This window comes from Leuresthes tenuis, unplaced genomic scaffold, assembly GCF_036924035.1.
Source record: "Leuresthes tenuis unplaced genomic scaffold, fLeuTen1.0.hap1 SCAF_1, whole genome shotgun sequence".
Classification (NCBI taxonomy): domain Eukaryota; kingdom Metazoa; phylum Chordata; class Actinopteri; order Atheriniformes; family Atherinopsidae; genus Leuresthes; species Leuresthes tenuis.
In genome coordinates this window covers 41,179,141-41,199,008 of record NW_027325355.1, presented here as the reverse complement: position 1 = coordinate 41,199,008, position 19,868 = coordinate 41,179,141, and the positions used below count along the sequence as shown (strand labels likewise).

Here is a 19,868-nt window from a genome sequence, read left to right as displayed (position 1 = left end):
AATGGGAGACCTCTTGGGATTACGAGGTGCTGTAAACTTTTTTTCTTCTCTCTACCACCTGCATGTCTTTTGTTGCAACGTCTGATCACCCTGTGACACATGAGGAAGATGGTCATCTTCAGCTGCTGCTGCTTTGTTGGCAGACACGAAGTGATCTGAGAGTCTCAGTTTAAGTTGCAGAGAATGACCACATCAGAGAAGATGATATGCCCGCTACACTTCAGCCTTTCTCGGCAATTATCTGGTTGCATAGAGGAACCGTATGATTCCAGTACCTATATAATGCACATTTGTCAGAGACATTGTTGCTTACGGCCACACCACCCTGAACATGCCCGACCTCGTCTGATCTCGGTAACCAAGGACGGTTGGGCCTGGTTAGTACTTAAATGGGAGACCGCTTGGGAATACCAGGAGCTGTAAGCTTTTTGTCTTCTCTCGACCACCTGCATGTCTTTTGTTGCAACGTCTGATCACCCTGTGACACATGAGGAAGTTGGTCATCTTCAGCTGCTGCTGCTTCTTTGTTGGCAGACACGAAGTGATCTGAGAGTCTCAATTTCAGCTGCAGAGAATAATCACATCAGGGAAGAAGATGTGCCCACTACAAGTCAGCCTTTCTCGGCAATTATCTGGTTACATAGAGGAAGTGTATGATTCCAGTACCTATATAATGCACATTTGTCACAGATATTGTTGCTTACGGCCACACCACCCTGAATAAGCCCGACCTCGTCTGATCTTGGAAGTCAAGCAGGTTTGGGCCTGGTTAGTACTTGGATGGGAGACAGCTTGGGAATACCAGGTGCTCTAAGCTTTTTCTCTTCTCTCTACCACCTGCATGTCTTTTGTTGCAACGTCTGATCACCCTTTGACACATGAGGAAGTTGGTCATCTTCAGCTGCTGCTGCTTTGTTGGCAGACACAAAGTGATCTGAGAGTCTCATTTTCAGCTGGAGAGAATTATCACGTCAGGGAAGAAGATGTGCCCACTACATATCAGCCTTTCTCTGCAATTATCTGGTTACATAGAGGAAGTGTATGACTCCAGTACCTATATAATGCACATTTGTCACGGAGATTGTTACTTACGGCCGCACCACCCTTAATATGCCCGACCTCGTCTGATCTTGGAAGCCAAGGAGGGTTGGGCGTGGTTAGTACTTGGATGGAAGACCTCTTGGGAATACCAGGTGCTGTAAGCTTTTTCTCTTCTCTCTACCACCTGCATGTCTTTTGTTGCAACGTCTGATCACCCTGTGACACATGAGGAAGTTGGTCATCTTCAGCTGCTGCTGCTTTGTTGGCTGACACGAAGTGATCTGAGAGTCTCAGTTTCAGTTGCAGAGAATGATCACATCAGAGAAGATGATATGCCCGCTACACATCAGCCTTTCTCTGCAATTATCTGGGTGCATAGAGGAACCGTATGATTCCAGTACCTATATAATGCACATTTGTCAGAGACATTGTTGCTTACGGCCACACAACCCTGAACATGCCCGACCTCGTCTGATCTCGGAAGCCAAGCAGGGTTGGGCCTGGTTAGTACTTGGATGGAAGACCTCTTGGGAATACCAGTTGCTGTAAGCTTTTTCTCTTCTCTCTACCACCTGCATGTCTTTTGTTGCAATGTCTGATCACCCTGTGACACATGAGGAAGTTGGTCATCTTCAGCTTCTGCTGCTTTGTTGGCAGACACAAAGTGATCTGAGAGTCTCACTTTCAGCTCAAGAGAATAATCACGTCAGGGAAGAAGATGTGCCCACTACTTATCAGCTTTTCTCGGCAATTATCTGGTTACATAGAGGAACTGTATGATTCCAGTACCTATATAATGCACATTTGTCACAGTTATGGTTGCTTACGGCCACACCACCCTGAACATACCCGACCTCGTCTGATCTCGGAAGCCAAGGAGGGTTGGGCGTGCTTAGTACTTGGATGGAAGACCTCTTGGGAATACCAGGTGCTGTAAGCTTTTTCTCTTCTCTCGACCACCTGCATGTCTTTTGTTGCAATGTCTGATCACCCTGTGACACATGAGGAAGGTGGTCATCTTCAGCTGCTGCTGCTTTGTTGGCAGACACGAAGTGATCTGAGAGTCTCAGTTTCAGTTGCAGAGAATGATCACATCAGAGAAGATGATACACCCGCTACACATCAGCCTTTCTCGGCAATTATCTGGTTGCATAGAGGAACCGTATGATTCCAGTGCCTATATAATGCACATTTGTCAGATACATTGTTGCTTACGGCCACACCACCCTGAACATGCCCGACCTCGTCTGATCTCAGAAGCCAAGCAGGGTTGGTCCTGGTTAGTACTTGGATGGGAGACTGCTTGGGAATACCAGGTGCTGTAAGCTTCTTCTCTTCTCTCTACCACCTGCATGTCTTTTGTTGCAACGTCTGATCACCCTGTGACACATGAGGAAGGTGGTCATCTTCAGCTTCTGCTGCTTTGTTGGCAGACACGAAGTGATCTGAGAGTCTCAGTTTCAGTTGCAGAGAATGATCACATCAGAGAAGATGATATGCCCGCTACACATCAGCCTTTCTCGGCAATTATCTGGTTGCATAGAGGAACCGTATGATTCCAGTACCTATATAATGCACATTTGTCAGAGACATTGTTGCTTACGGCCACACCACCCTGAACATGCCCGACCTTGTCTGATCTCGGAATTATAGCACGGTTGGTCCTGGTTAGTACTTGGATGGGAGTCCGCTTGGGAATACCAGTTGCTGTAAGCTTCTTCTCTTCTCTCTACCACCTGCATGTCTTTTGTTGCAACGTCTGATCATCCTGTGACACATGAGGAAGGTGGTCATCTTCAGCTGCTGCTGCTTTGTTGGCAGACACGAAGTGATCTGAGAGTCTCATTTTCAGTTGGAGAGAATAATCACATCAGGGAAGAAGATGTGCCCACTACAAGTTAGCCTTTCTCGGCAATTATCTGGTTACATAGAGGAAGTGTATGGTTCCAGTACTTATATAATGCACATTTGTCACAGATATTGTTGCTTACGGCCACACCACCCTGAATAAACCAGACCTCCTCTGATCTTGGAAGCAAAGCAGGGTTGGGCCTGTTTAGTACTTGGATGGGAGACCACTTGGGAATACCAGGTGCTCTAAGCTTTTTCTCTTCTCTCTACCACCTGAATGTCTTTTGTTGCAACGTCTGATCACCCTGTGACACATGAGGAAGGTGGTCATCTTCAGCTGCTGCTGCTTTGTTGGCAGACACGAAGTGATCTGAGAGTCTCAGTTTCAGCTGAAGAGAATAATCACGTCAGGGAAGAAGATGTGCCCACTACACATCAGCCTTTCTCAGCAATTATCTGGTTACATAGAGGAACCGTATGATTCCAGTACCTATATAATGCACATTTGTCAGAGACATTGTTGCTTACGGCCACACCACCCTGAACATGCCCGACCTTGTCTGATCTCGGAATTATAGCACGGTTGGTCCTGGTTAGTACTTGGATGGGAGTCCGCTTGGGAATACCAGTTGCTGTAAGCTTCTTCTCTTCTGTCTACCACCTGCATGTCTTTTGTTGCAACGTCTGATCATCCTGTGACACATGAGGAAGTTGGTCATCTTCAGCAGCTGCTGCTGCTTTGTTGGCAGACACGAAGTGATCTGAGAGTCTCAGTTTCAGCTGCAGAGAATAATCACATCAGGGAAGAAGATGTGCCCACTACAAGTTAGCCTTTCTCGGCAATTATCTGGTTGCATAGAGGAAGTGTATGATTCCAGTACTTATATACTGCACATTTTTCACAGATTTTGTTACTTACGGCCACACCACCCTGAATAAACCTGACCTCGTCTGATCTCGGAAGCCAAGCAGGGTTGGACCTGGTTAGTACTTGGATGGGAGACCACTTGGGAATACCAGGTGCTGTAAGCTTTTTCTCTTCTCTCAACCACCTGCATGTCTTTTGTTGCAACGTCTGATCACCCTGTGACACATGAGGAAGTTAGTAATCTTCAGCTGCTGCTGCTTTGTTGGCAGACACGAAGTGATCTGAGAGTCTCATTTTCAGCTGGAGAGAATTATCACGTCAGGGAACAAGATGTGCCCACTACATATCAGCCTTTCTCTGCAATTATCTGGTTACATAGAGGAACCATATGATTCCAATTTCCTATATAATGCACATTTGTCATAGAGATTGTTATTTACACGAACCTGAACATGTCTGATCTCGGAAGCCAAGGAGGGTTGGGCCTGGTTAGCAATTGAATGGGAGACCTCTTGGGATTACGAGGTGCTGTAAGCTTTTTTTCTTCTCTCTACCACCTGCATGTCTTTTGTTGCAACGTCTGATCACCCTGTGACACATGAGGAAGGTGGTCATCTTCAGCTGCTGCTGCTTTGTTGGCAGACACGAAGTGATCTGAGAGTCTCAGTTTAAGTTGCAGAGAATGACCACATCAGAGAAGATGATATGCCCGCTACACATCAGCCTTTCTCGGCAATTATCTGGTTGCATAGAGGAACCGTATGATTCCAGTACCTATATAATGCACATTTGTCAGAGACATTGTTGCTTACGGCCTCACCACCCTGAACATGCCTGACCTCGTCTGATCTTGGAAGCCAAGCAGGGTTGGGCCTGGTTAGTACTTGGATGGGAGACTGCTTGGGAATACCAGGTGCTGTAAGCTTTTTCTCTTCTCTCTACCACCTGCATGTGTTTTGTTGGAACATCTGATCACCCTGTGACACATGAGGAAGATGGTCATCTTCAGCTGCTGCTGCTTTGTTGGCAGACACGAAGTGATCTGAGAGTCTCAGTTTCAGCTGAAGAGAATAATCACGTCAGGGAAGAAGATGTGCCCACTACACATCAGCCTTTCTCAGCAATTATCTGGTTACATAGAGGAACCGTATGATTCCTGTACTTATATAATGCACATTTGTCACAGACATTGTTACTTACGGCCACACCACCCTGAATTTGCCTGACCTCGTCAGATCTCGGAAGCCAAGCAGGGTTTGGTCTGGTTAGTACTTGGGTGGGAGACCGCTTGGGAAAACCAGGTGCTGTAAGCTTTTTCTCTTTTCTCTACCACCTGCATGTCTTTTGTTGCAACGTCTGATCACTCTGTGACACATGAAGAAGTTGGTCATCTTCAGCTGCTGCTGCTTTGTTGGCTGACACGAAGTGATCTGAGAGTCTCAGTTTCAGTGTCAGAGAATGATCACATCAGAGAAGATGATATGCCCGCTACACATCAGCTTTTCTCGGCAATTATCTGGTTACATAGAGGAACTGTATGATTCCAGTACCTATATAATGCACATTTGTCACAGTTATGGTTGCTTACGGCCACACCACCCTGAATATGCCTGACCACGTCTGATCTCGGAAGCCAAGCAGGTTTGGGCCTGGTTAGTACTTGGGTGGGAGACTGCTTGGGAATACCAGGTGCTGTAAGCTTTTTCTCTTCTCTCTACCACCTGCATGTCTTTTGTTGCAACGTCTGATCACCCTGTGACACATGAGGAAGTTGGTCATCTTCAGCTGCTGCTGCTTTGTTGGCAGACACAAAGTGATCTGAGAGTCTCAGTTTCAGCTGGAGAGAATAATCACATCAGGGAAGAAGATATGCCCACTACACATCAGCCTTTCTCGGCAATTATCTGGTTACATAGAGGAACTGTATGATTCCAGTACCTATATAATGCACATTTGTCACAGACTTTGTTGCTTACGGCCACACCACCCTGAACATATCCGACCTTGTCCGATCTCGGAAGCCAAGCAGGGTTGAGCCTGCTTAGTACTTGGATGGGAGACAGCTTGGGAATACCAGGTGCTGTAAGCTTTTTCTCTTCTCTCTACCACCTGCATGTCTTTTGTTGCAACGTCTGATCACCCTGTGACACGTGAAGAAGTTGGTCATCTTCAGCTGCTGCTGCTTTGTTGGAAGACACGAAGTGATCTGAGAGTCTCAGTTTCAGCTGAAGAGAATAATCACGTCAGGGAAGAAGATGTGCCCACTACACATCAGCCTTTCTCATCAATTATCTGGTTACATAGAGGAACCGTATGATTCCTGTACTTATATAATGCACATTTGTCACAGACATAGTTACTTACGGCCACACCACCCTGAATTTGCCTGACCTCGTCTGATCTCAGAAGCCAAGCAGTGTTGGGCCTGGTTAGTACTTGGATGGGAGACAGCTTGCGAATACCAGGTGCTGTAAGCTTTTTCTCTTCTCTCTACCACCTGCATGTCTTTTGTTGCAACGTCTGATCACCCTGTGACACATGAGGAAGTTGGTCATCTTCAGCTGCTGCTGCTTTTTTGATAGACACGAGGTGATCTGAGAGTCTCAGTTTCAGCTGAAGAGAATAATCACATCAAGGAGGAAGATGAACCCACTACAAGTCAGCCTTTTTCGGCAATTATCTGGTTACACAGAGGAAGTGTATGATTCCAGTACCTATATAATGCACATTTGTCACCGATATTGTTGCTTACGGCCACACCACCCTGAATAAGCCCGACCTCGTCTGATCTCGGAAGCCAAGCAGGGTTGGGCCTGGTTAGTACTTGAATGGTAGACCGCTTGGGAATACCAGGTGCTGTAAGCTTTTTCTCTTCTCTCGACCACCTGCATGTCTTTTGTTGCAACGTCTGATCACCCTGTGACACATGAGGAAGTTGGTCATCTTCAGCTTCTGCTGCTTTGTTGGCAGACACGAAGTGATCTGAGAGTCTCAGTTTCAGCTGAAGAGAATGATCACATCAGAGAAGATGATATGCCCGCTACACATCAGCCTTTCTCGGCAATTATCTGGTTGCATAGAGGAATTGTATGATTCCAGTACCTATATAATGCACATTTGTCAGAGACATTGTTGCTTACGGCCACACCACCCTGAACATGCCCGACCTCGTCTGATCTCGGAAGCCAAGCAGGGTTGAGCCTGCTTAGTGCTTGGATGGGAGACTGCTTGGGAATACCAGGTGCTGTAAGCTTCTTCTCTTCTCTCTACCACCTGCATGTCTTTTGTTGCAACGTCTGATCACCCTGTGACACATGAGGAAGTTGGTCATCTTCAGCTGCTGCTGCTTTGTTGGCAGACACAAAGTGATCTGAGAGTCTCAGTTTTAGCTGCAGAGAATAATCACGTCAGGGAAGAAGATGTGCCCACTACAAGTCAGCCTTTCTCTGCAATTATCTGGTTACATAGAAGAAGTGTATGATTCCAGTACCTATATAATGCACATTTGTCACAGCTATTGTTGCTTACGGCCGCACCACCCTGAATATGCCTGACCTCGTCTGATCTTGGAAGCCAAGCAGGGTTGGGCCTGGTTAGTACTTAGATGGGAGACCACTTCGGAATACCAGGTGCTTTAAGCTTTTTCTCTTCTCTCTACCACCTGCATGTCTTTTGTTGCAACGTCTGATCACCCTGTGACACATGAGGAAGTTGGTCATCTTCAGCTGCTGCTGCTTTGTTGGCTGACACGAAGTGATCTGAGAGTCTCAGTTTCAGTTGCAGAGAATGATCACATCAAGGAAGAAGATGTGCCCACAACAAGTCAGCCTTTCTCGGCAATTATCTGGTTACATAGAGGAACCGTATTATTCCAGTACCTATATAATGCACATTTTTCACAGACATTGTTACTTACGGCCACACCACCCTGAATATGCCAGACCTTGACTGATCTCAGAACCCAAGCAGGGTTGTACCTGGTTAGTACTTGGATGGGAGACAGCTTGGGAATACCAGGTGCTGTAAGCTTTTTCTCTTCTCTCTACAACCTGCATGTCTTTTGTTGCAACGTCTGATCACCCTGTGACACATGAGGAAGTTGGTCATCTTCAGCTGCTGCTGCTTTGTTGATAGACACGAGGTGATCTGAGAGTCTCAGTTTCAGCTGAAGAGAATAATCACATCAAGGAGGAAGATGAACCCACTACAAGTCAGCCTTTTTCGGCAATTATCTGGTTACACAGAGGAAGTGTATGATTCCAGTACCTATATAATGCACATTTGTCACCGATATTGTTGCTTACGGCCACACCACCCTGAATAAGCCCGACCTTGTCTGATCTCGGAAGCCAAGCAGGGTTGGGCCTGGTTAGTACTTGAATGGTAGACCGCTTGGGAATACCAGGTGCTGTAAGCTTCTTCTCTTCTCTCGACCACCTGGATGTCTTTTGTTGCAACGTCTGATCACCCTGTGACACATGAGGAAGTTGGTCATCTTCAGCTGCTGCTGCTTTGTTGGCAGACACAAAGTGATCTGAGAGTCTCAGTTTCAGCTGCAGAGAATAATCACGTCAGGGAAGAAGATGTGCCCACTACAAGTCAGCCTTTCTCTGCAATTATCTGGTTACATAGAAGAAGTGTATGATTCCAGTACCTATATAATGCACATTTGTCACAGCTATTGTTGCTTACGGCCGCACCACCCCGAATATGCCTGACCTCGTCTGATCTTGGAAGAAAAGCAGGGTTGGGCCTGGTTAGTACTTGGATGGGAGACCACTTCGGAATACCAGGTGCTGTAAGCTTTTTCTCTTCTCTCTACCACCTGCATGTCTTTTGTTGCAACGTCTGATCACCCTGTGACACATGAGGAAGTTGGTCATCTTCAGCTGCTGCTGCTTTGTTGGCTGACACGAAGTGATCTGAGAGTCTCAGTTTCAGTTGCAGAGAATGATCACATCAGAGAAGATGATATGCCCGCTACACATCAGCCTTTCTCGGCAATTATTTGGTTGCATAGAGGAACCGTATGATTCCAGTACCTATATAATGCACATTTGTCAGAGACATTGTTGCTTACGGCCACACAACCCTGAACATGCCTGACCTCGTCTGACCTCTTGGGAATACCAGGTACTGTAAGCGTTTTCTCTTCTCTCTACCACCTGCATGTCTTTTGTTGCAACGCCTGATCACCCTGTGACACATGAGGAAGTTGGTCATCTTCAGCTGCTGCTGCTTTGTTGGCTGACACGAAGTGATCTGAGAGTCTCAGTTTCAGTTGCAGAGAATGATCACATCAGAGAAGATGATATGCCCGCTACACATCAGCCTTTCTCGGCAATTATCTGGTTGCATAGAGGAACCGTATGATTCCAGTACCTATATAATGCACATTTGTCAGAGACATTGTTGCTTACGGCCACACAACCCTGAACATGCCCGACCTCGTCTGATCTCGGAAGCCAAGCACAGTTGGGCCTGGTTTGTACTTGGATGGAAGACCTCTTGGGAATACGAGGTGCTGTAAGCTTTTTCTCTTCTCTCTACCACCTGCATGTCTTTTGTTGCAACGTCTGATCACCCTGTGACACATGAGGAAGTTGGTCATCTTCAGCTTCTGCTGCTTTGTTGGCAGACACGAAGTGATCTGAGAGTCTCAGTTTCAGCTCGAGAGAATAATCACGTCAGGGAAGAAGATGTGCCCACTACTTATCAGCTTTTCTCGGCAATTATCTGGTTACATAGAGGAACTGTATGATTCCAGTACCTTTATAATGCACATTTGTCACAGTTATGGTTAATTACGGCCACACCACCCTGAAAATGCCTGACCACGTCTGATCTCGGAAGCCAAGCAGGTTTTGGCCTGGTTAGTACTTGGATGGTAGACTCTCTGGGAATACCAGGTGCTGTAAGCTTTTTCTCTTCTCTCTACCACCTGCATGTCTTTTGTTGCAACGTCTGATCACCCTTTGACACATGAGGAAGTTGGTCATCTTCAGCTGCTGCTGCTTTGTTGGCAGACACAAAGTGATCTGAGAGTCTCAATTTCAGCTGCAGAGAATAATCACATCAGGGAAGAAGATGTGCCCACTACAAGTCAGCCTTTCTCGGCAATTATCTGGTTACATAGAGGAAGTGTATGATTCCAGTACCTATATAATGCACATTTGTCACAGATATTGTTGCTTACGGCCACACCACCCTGAATAAGCCCGACTTCGTCTGATCTTGGAAGTCAAGCAGGTTCGGGCCTGGTTAGTACTTGGATGGGAGACAGCTTGGGAACACCAGGTGCTCTAAGCTTTTTCTCTTCTCTCTACCACCTGCATGTCTTTTGTTGCAACGTCTGACCACCCTTTGACACATGAGGAAGTTGGTCATCTTCAGCTGCTGCTGCTTTGTTGGCAGACACAAAGTGATCTGAGAGTCTCATTTTCAGCTGGAGAGAATTATCACGTCATGGAAGAAGATGTGCCCACTACATATCAGCCTTTCTCGGCAATTATCTGGTTACATAGAGGAAGTGTATGATACCATTGCCTATATAATGCACATTTGTCACGGAGATTGTTACTTACGGCCGCACCACCCTGAATATGCCCGACCTCGTCTGATCTTGGAAGCTAAGGAGGGTTGGGCGTGGTTAGTACTTGGATGGAAGACCTCTTGGGAATACCAGGTGCTGTAAGCTTTTTCTCTTCTCTCTACCACCTGCATGTCTTTTGTTGCAACGTCTGATCACCCTGTGACACATGAGGAAGTTGGTCATCTTCAGCTGCTGCTGCTTTGTTGGCTGACACGAAGTGATCTGAGAGTCTCAGTTTCAGTTGCAGAGAATGATCACATCAGAGAAGATGATATGCCCGCTACACATCAGCCTTTCTCTGCAATTATCTGGGTGCATAGAGGAACCGTATGATTCCAGTACCTATATAATGCACATTTGTCAGAGACATTGTTGCTTACGGCCACACAACCCTGAACATGCCCGACCTCGTCTGATCTCGGAAGCCAAGCAGGGTTGGGCCTGGTTTGTACTTGGATGGAAGACCTCTTGGGAATACCAGGTGCTGTAAGCTTTTTCTCTTCTCTCTACCACCTGCATGTCTTTTGTTGCAATGTCTGATCACCCTGTGACACATGAGGAAGTTGGTCATCTTCAGCTTCTGCTGCTTTGTTGGCAGACACAAAGTGATCTGAGAGTCTCACTTTCAGCTCAAGAGAATAATCACGTCAGGGAAGAAGATGTGCCCACTACTTATCAGCTTTTCTCGGCAATTATCTGGTTACATAGAGGAACTGTATGATTCCAGTACCTATATAATGCACATTTGTCACAGTTATGGTTGCTTACGGCCACACCACCCTGAACATGTCCAACCTCGTCTGATCTCGGAAGCCAAGGAGGGTTGGGCGTGCTTAGTACTTGGATGGAAGACCTCTTGGGAATACCAGGTGCTGTAAGCTTTTTTTCTTCTCTCTACCACCTGCATGTCTTTTGTTGCAACGTCTGATCACCCTGTGACACATGAGGAAGGTGGTCATCTTCAGCTGCTGCTGCTTTGTTGGCAGACACGAAGTGATCTGAGAGTCTCAGTTTAAGTTGCAGAGAATGACCACATCAGAGAAGATGATATGCCCGCTACACATCAGCCTTTCTCGGCAATTATCTGGTTGCATAGAGGAACCGTATGATTCCAGTACCTATATAATGCACATTTGTCAAAGACATTGTTGCTTACGGCCTCACCACCCTGAACATGCCTGACCTCGTCTGATCTTGGAAGCCAAGCAGGGTTGGGCCTGGTTAGTACTTGGATGGGGGACTGCTTGGGAATACCAGGTGCTGTAAGCTTTTTCTCTTTTCTCTACCACCTGCATGTGTTTTGTTGCAACGTCTGATCACCCTTTGACACATGAGGAAGGTGGTCATCTTCAGCTGCTGCTGCTTTGTTGGAAAAAACGAAGTGATCTGAGAGTCTCAGTTTCAGCTGAAGAGAATAATCACGTCAGGGAAGAAGATGTGCCCACTACACATCAGCCTTTCTCAGCAATTATCTGGTTACATAGAGGAACCGTATGATTCCTGTACTTATATAATGCACATTTGTCACAGACATTGTTACTTACGGCCACACCACCCTGAATTTGCCTGACCTCGTCTGATCTCGGAAGCCAAGCAGGGTTTGGTCTGGTTAGTACTTGGGTGGGAGACCGCTTGGGAATACCAGGTGCTATAAGCTTTTTGTCTTCTCTCAACCACCTGCATGTCTTTTGTTGCAACGTCTGATCATCCTGTGACACATGAGGAAGTTGGTCATCTTCAGCAGCTGTTGCTGCTTTGTTGGCAGACACGAAGTGATCTGAGAGTCTCAGTTTCAGCTGGAGAGAATTATCACGTCAGGGAACAAGATGTGCCCACTACATATCAGCCTTTCTCTGCAATTATCTGGTTACATAGAGGAACCATATGATTCCAATTGCCTATATAATGCACATTTGTCACAGAGATTGTTATTTACGGCCACACCAACCTGAACATGTCTGATCTCGGAAGCCAAGGAGGGTTGGGCCTGGTTAGTAATTGAATGGGAGACCTCTTGGGATTACGAGGTGCTGTAAACTTTTTTTCTTCTCTCTACCACCTGCATGTCTTTTGTTGCAACGTCTGATCACCCTGTGACACATGAGGAAGATGGTCATCTTCAGCTGCTGCTGCTTTGTTGGCAGACACGAAGTGATCTGAGAGTCTCAGTTTAAGTTGCAGAGAATGACCACATCAGAGAAGATGATATGCCCGCTACACTTCAGCCTTTCTCGGCAATTATCTGGTTGCATAGAGGAACCGTATGATTCCAGTACCTATATAATGCACATTTGTCAGAGACATTGTTGCTTACGGCCACACCACCCTGAACATGCCCGACCTCGTCTGATCTCGGTAACCAAGGACGGTTGGGCCTGGTTAGTACTTAAATGGGAGACCGCTTGGGAATACCAGGAGCTGTAAGCTTTTTGTCTTCTCTCGACCACCTGCATGTCTTTTGTTGCAACGTCTGATCACCCTGTGACACATGAGGAAGTTGGTCATCTTCAGCTGCTGCTGCTTCTTTGTTGGCAGACACGAAGTGATCTGAGAGTCTCAATTTCAGCTGCAGAGAATAATCACATCAGGGAAGAAGATGTGCCCACTACAAGTCAGCCTTTCTCGGCAATTATCTGGTTACATAGAGGAAGTGTATGATTCCAGTACCTATATAATGCACATTTGTCACAGATATTGTTGCTTACGGCCACACCACCCTGAATAAGCCCGACCTCGTCTGATCTTGGAAGTCAAGCAGGTTTGGGCCTGGTTAGTACTTGGATGGGAGACAGCTTGGGAATACCAGGTGCTCTAAGCTTTTTCTCTTCTCTCTACCACCTGCATGTCTTTTGTTGCAACGTCTGATCACCCTTTGACACATGAGGAAGTTGGTCATCTTCAGCTGCTGCTGCTTTGTTGGCAGACACAAAGTGATCTGAGAGTCTCATTTTCAGCTGGAGAGAATTATCACGTCAGGGAAGAAGATGTGCCCACTACATATCAGCCTTTCTCTGCAATTATCTGGTTACATAGAGGAAGTGTATGACTCCAGTACCTATATAATGCACATTTGTCACGGAGATTGTTACTTACGGCCGCACCACCCTTAATATGCCCGACCTCGTCTGATCTTGGAAGCCAAGGAGGGTTGGGCGTGGTTAGTACTTGGATGGAAGACCTCTTGGGAATACCAGGTGCTGTAAGCTTTTTCTCTTCTCTCTACCACCTGCATGTCTTTTGTTGCAACGTCTGATCACCCTGTGACACATGAGGAAGATGGTCATCTTCAGCTGCTGCTGCTTTGTTGGCAGACACGAAGTGATCTGAGAGTCTCAGTTTAAGTTGCAGAGAATGACCACATCAGAGAAGATGATATGCCCGCTACACTTCAGCCTTTCTCGGCAATTATCTGGTTGCATAGAGGAACCGTATGATTCCAGTACCTATATAATGCACATTTGTCAGAGACATTGTTGCTTACGGCCACACCACCCTGAACATGCCCGACCTCGTCTGATCTCGGTAACCAAGGACGGTTGGGCCTGGTTAGTACTTAAATGGGAGACCGCTTGGGAATACCAGGAGCTGTAAGCTTTTTGTCTTCTCTCGACCACCTGCATGTCTTTTGTTGCAACGTCTGATCACCCTGTGACACATGAGGAAGTTGGTCATCTTCAGCTGCTGCTGCTTCTTTGTTGGCAGACACGAAGTGATCTGAGAGTCTCAATTTCAGCTGCAGAGAATAATCACATCAGGGAAGAAGATGTGCCCACTACAAGTCAGCCTTTCTCGGCAATTATCTGGTTACATAGAGGAAGTGTATGATTCCAGTACCTATATAATGCACATTTGTCACAGATATTGTTGCTTACGGCCACACCACCCTGAATAAGCCCGACCTCGTCTGATCTTGGAAGCCAAGGAGGGTTGGGCGTGGTTAGTACTTGGATGGAAGACCTCTTGGGAATACCAGGTGCTGTAAGCTTTTTCTCTTCTCTCTACCACCTGCATGTCTTTTGTTGCAACGTCTGATCACCCTGTGACACATGAGGAAGTTGGTCATCTTCAGCTGCTGCTGCTTTGTTGGCTGACACGAAGTGATCTGAGAGTCTCAGTTTCAGTTGCAGAGAATGATCACATCAGAGAAGATGATATGCCCGCTACACATCAGCCTTTCTCTGCAATTATCTGGGTGCATAGAGGAACCGTATGATTCCAGTACCTATATAATGCACATTTGTCAGAGACATTGTTGCTTACGGCCACACAACCCTGAACATGCCCGACCTCGTCTGATCTCGGAAGCCAAGCAGGGTTGGGCCTGGTTTGTACTTGGATGGAAGACCTCTTGGGAATACCAGTTGCTGTAAGCTTTTTCTCTTCTCTCTACCACCTGCATGTCTTTTGTTGCAATGTCTGATCACCCTGTGACACATGAGGAAGTTGGTCATCTTCAGCTTCTGCTGCTTTGTTGGCAGACACAAAGTGATCTGAGAGTCTCACTTTCAGCTCAAGAGAATAATCACGTCAGGGAAGAAGATGTGCCCACTACTTATCAGCTTTTCTCGGCAATTATCTGGTTACATAGAGGAACTGTATGATTCCAGTACCTATATAATGCACATTTGTCACAGTTATGGTTGCTTACGGCCACACTACCCTGAACATACCCGACCTCGTCTGATCTCGGAAGCCAAGGAGGGTTGGGCGTGCTTAGTACTTGGATGGAAGACCTCTTGGGAATACCAGGTGCTGTAAGCTTTTTCTCTTCTCTCGACCACCTGCATGTCTTTTGTTGCAATGTCTGATCACCCTGTGACACATGAGGAAGGTGGTCATCTTCAGCTGCTGCTGCTTTGTTGGCAGACACGAAGTGATCTGAGAGTCTCAGTTTCAGTTGCAGAGAATGATCACATCAGAGAAGATGATACACCCGCTACACATCAGCCTTTCTCGGCAATTATCTGGTTGCATAGAGGAACCATATGATTCCAGTGCCTATATAATGCACATTTGTCAGATACATTGTTGCTTACGGCCACACCACCCTGAACATGCCCGACCTCGTCTGATCTCAGAAGCCAAGCAGGGTTGGTCCTGGTTAGTACTTGGATGGGAGACTGCTTGGGAATACCAGGTGCTGTAAGCTGCTTGTCTTCTCTCTACCACCTGCATGTCTTTTGTTGCAACGTCTGATCACCCTGTGACACATGAGGAAGGTGGTCATCTTCAGCTGCTGCTGCTTTGTTGGCAGACACGAAGTGATCTGAGAGTCTCAGTTTCAGTTGCAGAGAATGATCACATCAGAGAAGATGATATGCCCACTACACATCAGCCTTTCTCGGCAATTATCTGGTTGCATAGAGGAACCGTATGATTCCAGTACCTATATAATGCACATTTGTCAGAGACATTGTTGCTTACGGCCACACCACCCTGAACATGCCCGACCTTGTCTGATCTCGGAATTATAGCACGGTTGGTCCTGGTTAGTACTTGGATGGGAGTCCGCTTGGGAATACCAGTTGCTGTAAGCTTCTTCTCTTCTCTCTACCACCTGCATGTCTTTTGTTGCAACGTCTGATCATCCTGTGACACATGAGGAAGTTGGTCATCTTCAGCAGCTGCTGCTGCTTTGTTGGCAGACACGAAGTGATCTGAGAGTCTCAGTTTCAGCTGCAGAGAATAATCACATCAGGGAAGAAGATGTGCCCACTACAAGTTAGCCTTTCTCGGCAATTATCTGGTTACATAGAGGAAGTGTATGGTTCCAGTACTTATATAATGCACATTTGTCACAGATATTGTTGCTTACGGCCACACCACCCTGAATAAACCAGACCTCGTCTGATCTTGGAAGCAAAGCAGGGTTGGGCCTGTTTAGTACTTGGATGGGAGACCACTTGGGAATACCAGGTGCTCTAAGCTTTTTCTCTTCTCTCTACCACCTGAATGTCTTTTGTTGCAACGTCTGATCACCCTGTGACACATGAGGAAGGTGGTCATCTTCAGCTGCTGCTGCTTTGTTGGCAGACACGAAGTGATCTGAGAGTCTCATTTTCAGTTGGAGAGAATTATCACGTCAGGGAAGAAGATGTACCCAATACATATCAGCCTTTCTCGGCAATTATCTGGTTACATAGAGGAACCATATGATTCCAGTGCCTATATAATGCACATTTGTCAGATATGTTGTTGCTTACGGCCACACCACCCTGAACATGCCCGACCTCGTCTGATCTCAGAAGCCAAGCAGGGTTGGTCCTGGTTAGTACTTGGATGGGAGACTGCTTGGGAATACCAGGTGCTGTAAGCTTCTTCTCTTCTCTCTACCACCTGCATGTCTTTTGTTGCAACGTCTGATCACCCTGTGACACATGAGGAAGGTGGTCATCTTCAGCTGCTGCTGCTTTGTTGGCAGACACGAAGTGATCTGAGAGTCTCAGTTTCAGTTGCAGAGAATGATCACATCAGAGAAGATGATATGCCCGCTACACATCAGCCTTTCTCGGCAATTATCTGGTTGCATAGAGGAACCGTATGATTCCAGTACCTATATAATGCACATTTGTCAGAGACATTGTTGCTTACGGCCACACCACCCTGAACATGCCCGACCTTGTCTGATCTCGGAATTATAGCACGGTTGGTCCTGGTTAGTACTTGGATGGGAGTCCGCTTGGGAATACCAGTTGCTGTAAGCTTCTTCTCTTCTCTCTACCACCTGCATGTCTTTTGTTGCAACGTCTGATCATCCTGTGACACATGAGGAAGTTGGTCATCTTCAGCAGCTGCTGCTGCTTTGTTGGCAGACACGAAGTGATCTGAGAGTCTCAGTTTCAGCTGCAGAGAATAATCACATCAGGGAAGAAGATGTGCCCACTACAAGTTAGCCTTTCTCGGCAATTATCTGGTTGCATAGAGGAAGTGTATGATTCCAGTACTTATATACTGCACATTTTTCACAGATATTGTTACTTACGGCCACACCACCCTGAATAAACCTGACCTTGTCTGATCTCGGAAGCCAAGCAGGGTTGGACCTGGTTAGTAATTGGATGGGAGACCACTTGGGAATACCAGGTGCTGTAAGCTTTTTCTCTTCTCTCAACCACCTGCATGTCTTTTGTTGCAACGTCTGATCACCCTGTGACACATGAGGAAGTTAGTAATCTTCAGCTGCTGCTGCATTGTTGGCAGACACGAAGTGATCTGAGAGTCTCATTTTCAGCTGGAGAGAATTATCACGTCAGGGAACAAGATGTGCCCACTACATATCAGCCTTTCTCTGCAATTATCTGGTTACATAGAGGAACCATATGATTCCAATTGCCTATATAATGCACATTTGTCACAGAGATTGTTATTTACGGCCACACCAACCTGAACATGTCTGATCTCGGAAGCCAAGGAGGGTTGGGCCTGGTTAGTAATTGAATGGGAGACCTCTTGGGATTACGAGGTGCTGTAAGCTTTTTTTCTTCTCTCTACCACCTGCATGTCTTTTGTTGCAACGTCTGATCACCCTGTGACACATGAGGAAGGTGGTCATCTTCAGCTGCTGCTGCTTTGTTGGCAGACACGAAGTGATCTGAGAGTCTCAGTTTAAGTTGCAGAGAATGACCACATCAGAGAAGATGATATGCCCGCTACACATCAGCCTTTCTCGGCAATTATCTGGTTGCATAGAGGAACCGTATGATTCCAGTACCTATATAATGCACATTTGTCAAAGACATTGTTGCTTACGGCCACACTACCCTGAACATACCCGACCTCGTCTGATCTCGGAAGCCAAGGAGGGTTGGGCGTGCTTAGTACTTGGATGGAAGACCTCTTGGGAATACCAGGTGCTGTAAGCTTTTTCTCTTCTCTCGACCACCTGCATGTCTTTTGTTGCAATGTCTGATCACCCTGTGACACATGAGGAAGGTGGTCATCTTCAGCTGCTGCTGCTTTGTTGGCAGACACGAAGTGATCTGAGAGTCTCAGTTTCAGTTGCAGAGAATGATCACATCAGAGAAGATGATACACCCGCTACACATCAGCCTTTCTCGGCAATTATCTGGTTGCATAGAGGAACCATATGATTCCAGTGCCTATATAATGCACATTTGTCAGATACATTGTTGCTTACGGCCACACCACCCTGAACATGCCCGACCTCGTCTGATCTCAGAAGCCAAGCAGGGTTGGTCCTGGTTAGTACTTGGATGGGAGACTGCTTGGGAATACCAGGTGCTGTAAGCTGCTTGTCTTCTCTCTACCACCTGCATGTCTTTTGTTGCAACGTCTGATCACCCTGTGACACATGAGGAAGGTGGTCATCTTCAGCTGCTGCTGCTTTGTTGGCAGACACGAAGTGATCTGAGAGTCTCAGTTTCAGTTGCAGAGAATGATCACATCAGAGAAGATGATATGCCCACTACACATCAGCCTTTCTCGGCAATTATCTGGTTGCATAGAGGAACCGTATGATTCCAGTACCTATATAATGCACATTTGTCAGAGACATTGTTGCTTACGGCCACACCACCCTGAACATGCCCGACCTTGTCTGATCTCGGAATTATAGCACGGTTGGTCCTGGTTAGTACTTGGATGGGAGTCCGCTTGGGAATACCAGTTGCTGTAAGCTTCTTCTCTTCTCTCTACCACCTGCATGTCTTTTGTTGCAACGTCTGATCATCCTGTGACACATGAGGAAGTTGGTCATCTTCAGCAGCTGCTGCTGCTTTGTTGGCAGACACGAAGTGATCTGAGAGTCTCAGTTTCAGCTGCAGAGAATAATCACATCAGGGAAGAAGATGTGCCCACTACAAGTTAGCCTTTCTCGGCAATTATCTGGTTACATAGAGGAAGTGTATGGTTCCAGTACTTATATAATGCACATTTGTCACAGATATTGTTGCTTACGGCCACACCACCCTGAATAAACCAGACCTCGTCTGATCTTGGAAGCAAAGCAGGGTTGGGCCTGTTTAGTACTTGGATGGGAGACCACTTGGGAATACCAGGTGCTCTAAGCTTTTTCTCTTCTCTCTACCACCTGAATGTCTTTTGTTGCAACGTCTGATCACCCTGTGACACATGAGGAAGGTGGTCATCTTCAGCTGCTGCTGCTTTGTTGGCAGACACGAAGTGATCTGAGAGTCTCATTTTCAGTTGGAGAGAATTATCACGTCAGGGAAGAAGATGTACCCAATACATATCAGCCTTTCTCGGCAATTATCTGGTTACATAGAGGAACCATATGATTCCAGTGCCTATATAATGCACATTTGTCAGATATGTTGTTGCTTACGGCCACACCACCCTGAACATGCCCGACCTCGTCTGATCTCAGAAGCCAAGCAGGGTTGGTCCTGGTTAGTACTTGGATGGGAGACTGCTTGGGAATACCAGGTGCTGTAAGCTTCTTCTCTTCTCTCTACCACCTGCATGTCTTTTGTTGCAACGTCTGATCACCCTGTGACACATGAGGAAGGTGGTCATCTTCAGCTGCTGCTGCTTTGT

The 19,868-nt window shown here is 46.6% G+C and overlaps 2 non-coding genes and 44 pseudogenes across 2 annotated transcripts; all 46 read left to right on the top strand.

The window, feature by feature from the left end:
- Positions 1-307: 307 nt before the first annotated feature.
- Positions 308-426, top strand: LOC140278108 (5S ribosomal RNA; annotated as a pseudogene).
- A 272-nt stretch (positions 427-698) lies between these two features.
- Positions 699-817, top strand: LOC140291959 (5S ribosomal RNA; annotated as a pseudogene).
- A 269-nt stretch (positions 818-1,086) lies between these two features.
- On the top strand, positions 1,087-1,205 carry LOC140290670 (5S ribosomal RNA; annotated as a pseudogene).
- A 269-nt stretch (positions 1,206-1,474) lies between these two features.
- LOC140314120 (5S ribosomal RNA) lies at positions 1,475-1,593 on the top strand (annotated as a pseudogene).
- Positions 1,594-1,862: 269 nt separating this feature from the next.
- On the top strand, positions 1,863-1,981 carry LOC140319725 (5S ribosomal RNA; annotated as a pseudogene).
- Positions 1,982-2,250: 269 nt separating this feature from the next.
- LOC140301034 (5S ribosomal RNA) lies at positions 2,251-2,369 on the top strand (annotated as a pseudogene).
- Positions 2,370-2,638: 269 nt separating this feature from the next.
- LOC140295863 (5S ribosomal RNA) lies at positions 2,639-2,757 on the top strand (annotated as a pseudogene).
- A 269-nt stretch (positions 2,758-3,026) lies between these two features.
- Positions 3,027-3,145, top strand: LOC140289084 (5S ribosomal RNA; annotated as a pseudogene).
- A 269-nt stretch (positions 3,146-3,414) lies between these two features.
- On the top strand, positions 3,415-3,533 carry LOC140295862 (5S ribosomal RNA; annotated as a pseudogene).
- Positions 3,534-3,805: 272 nt separating this feature from the next.
- Positions 3,806-3,924, top strand: LOC140298252 (5S ribosomal RNA). Its single transcript, XR_011913916.1, has one exon. It is a non-coding gene; the product is annotated as a 5S ribosomal RNA (ribosomal RNA).
- A 642-nt stretch (positions 3,925-4,566) lies between these two features.
- LOC140301992 (5S ribosomal RNA) lies at positions 4,567-4,685 on the top strand (annotated as a pseudogene).
- A 269-nt stretch (positions 4,686-4,954) lies between these two features.
- On the top strand, positions 4,955-5,073 carry LOC140279785 (5S ribosomal RNA; annotated as a pseudogene).
- A 269-nt stretch (positions 5,074-5,342) lies between these two features.
- LOC140299331 (5S ribosomal RNA) lies at positions 5,343-5,461 on the top strand (annotated as a pseudogene).
- A 269-nt stretch (positions 5,462-5,730) lies between these two features.
- Positions 5,731-5,849, top strand: LOC140291305 (5S ribosomal RNA; annotated as a pseudogene).
- Positions 5,850-6,118: 269 nt separating this feature from the next.
- Positions 6,119-6,237, top strand: LOC140289021 (5S ribosomal RNA; annotated as a pseudogene).
- Positions 6,238-6,506: 269 nt separating this feature from the next.
- LOC140297886 (5S ribosomal RNA) lies at positions 6,507-6,625 on the top strand. Its single transcript, XR_011913582.1, has one exon. It is a non-coding gene; the product is annotated as a 5S ribosomal RNA (ribosomal RNA).
- A 269-nt stretch (positions 6,626-6,894) lies between these two features.
- On the top strand, positions 6,895-7,013 carry LOC140279420 (5S ribosomal RNA; annotated as a pseudogene).
- Positions 7,014-7,282: 269 nt separating this feature from the next.
- LOC140288682 (5S ribosomal RNA) lies at positions 7,283-7,401 on the top strand (annotated as a pseudogene).
- A 657-nt stretch (positions 7,402-8,058) lies between these two features.
- LOC140300214 (5S ribosomal RNA) lies at positions 8,059-8,177 on the top strand (annotated as a pseudogene).
- A 269-nt stretch (positions 8,178-8,446) lies between these two features.
- LOC140274508 (5S ribosomal RNA) lies at positions 8,447-8,565 on the top strand (annotated as a pseudogene).
- Positions 8,566-9,174: 609 nt separating this feature from the next.
- LOC140294022 (5S ribosomal RNA) lies at positions 9,175-9,293 on the top strand (annotated as a pseudogene).
- Positions 9,294-9,562: 269 nt separating this feature from the next.
- On the top strand, positions 9,563-9,681 carry LOC140295208 (5S ribosomal RNA; annotated as a pseudogene).
- Positions 9,682-9,950: 269 nt separating this feature from the next.
- On the top strand, positions 9,951-10,069 carry LOC140295771 (5S ribosomal RNA; annotated as a pseudogene).
- Positions 10,070-10,338: 269 nt separating this feature from the next.
- On the top strand, positions 10,339-10,457 carry LOC140290300 (5S ribosomal RNA; annotated as a pseudogene).
- A 269-nt stretch (positions 10,458-10,726) lies between these two features.
- Positions 10,727-10,845, top strand: LOC140300114 (5S ribosomal RNA; annotated as a pseudogene).
- A 269-nt stretch (positions 10,846-11,114) lies between these two features.
- On the top strand, positions 11,115-11,233 carry LOC140295303 (5S ribosomal RNA; annotated as a pseudogene).
- Positions 11,234-11,502: 269 nt separating this feature from the next.
- Positions 11,503-11,621, top strand: LOC140304637 (5S ribosomal RNA; annotated as a pseudogene).
- Positions 11,622-11,890: 269 nt separating this feature from the next.
- On the top strand, positions 11,891-12,009 carry LOC140291312 (5S ribosomal RNA; annotated as a pseudogene).
- A 651-nt stretch (positions 12,010-12,660) lies between these two features.
- Positions 12,661-12,779, top strand: LOC140278102 (5S ribosomal RNA; annotated as a pseudogene).
- A 272-nt stretch (positions 12,780-13,051) lies between these two features.
- On the top strand, positions 13,052-13,170 carry LOC140291957 (5S ribosomal RNA; annotated as a pseudogene).
- A 269-nt stretch (positions 13,171-13,439) lies between these two features.
- On the top strand, positions 13,440-13,558 carry LOC140290669 (5S ribosomal RNA; annotated as a pseudogene).
- Positions 13,559-13,827: 269 nt separating this feature from the next.
- Positions 13,828-13,946, top strand: LOC140278097 (5S ribosomal RNA; annotated as a pseudogene).
- Positions 13,947-14,218: 272 nt separating this feature from the next.
- On the top strand, positions 14,219-14,337 carry LOC140288417 (5S ribosomal RNA; annotated as a pseudogene).
- A 269-nt stretch (positions 14,338-14,606) lies between these two features.
- LOC140278503 (5S ribosomal RNA) lies at positions 14,607-14,725 on the top strand (annotated as a pseudogene).
- Positions 14,726-14,994: 269 nt separating this feature from the next.
- LOC140284780 (5S ribosomal RNA) lies at positions 14,995-15,113 on the top strand (annotated as a pseudogene).
- A 269-nt stretch (positions 15,114-15,382) lies between these two features.
- Positions 15,383-15,501, top strand: LOC140301031 (5S ribosomal RNA; annotated as a pseudogene).
- Positions 15,502-15,770: 269 nt separating this feature from the next.
- LOC140295861 (5S ribosomal RNA) lies at positions 15,771-15,889 on the top strand (annotated as a pseudogene).
- A 272-nt stretch (positions 15,890-16,161) lies between these two features.
- On the top strand, positions 16,162-16,280 carry LOC140277813 (5S ribosomal RNA; annotated as a pseudogene).
- A 269-nt stretch (positions 16,281-16,549) lies between these two features.
- On the top strand, positions 16,550-16,668 carry LOC140301030 (5S ribosomal RNA; annotated as a pseudogene).
- Positions 16,669-16,937: 269 nt separating this feature from the next.
- Positions 16,938-17,056, top strand: LOC140295860 (5S ribosomal RNA; annotated as a pseudogene).
- A 272-nt stretch (positions 17,057-17,328) lies between these two features.
- LOC140279172 (5S ribosomal RNA) lies at positions 17,329-17,447 on the top strand (annotated as a pseudogene).
- A 648-nt stretch (positions 17,448-18,095) lies between these two features.
- On the top strand, positions 18,096-18,214 carry LOC140284775 (5S ribosomal RNA; annotated as a pseudogene).
- A 269-nt stretch (positions 18,215-18,483) lies between these two features.
- On the top strand, positions 18,484-18,602 carry LOC140301029 (5S ribosomal RNA; annotated as a pseudogene).
- Positions 18,603-18,871: 269 nt separating this feature from the next.
- On the top strand, positions 18,872-18,990 carry LOC140295859 (5S ribosomal RNA; annotated as a pseudogene).
- A 272-nt stretch (positions 18,991-19,262) lies between these two features.
- On the top strand, positions 19,263-19,381 carry LOC140277802 (5S ribosomal RNA; annotated as a pseudogene).
- Positions 19,382-19,650: 269 nt separating this feature from the next.
- Positions 19,651-19,769, top strand: LOC140301028 (5S ribosomal RNA; annotated as a pseudogene).
- The last annotated feature ends 99 nt before the right edge of the window (positions 19,770-19,868 follow it).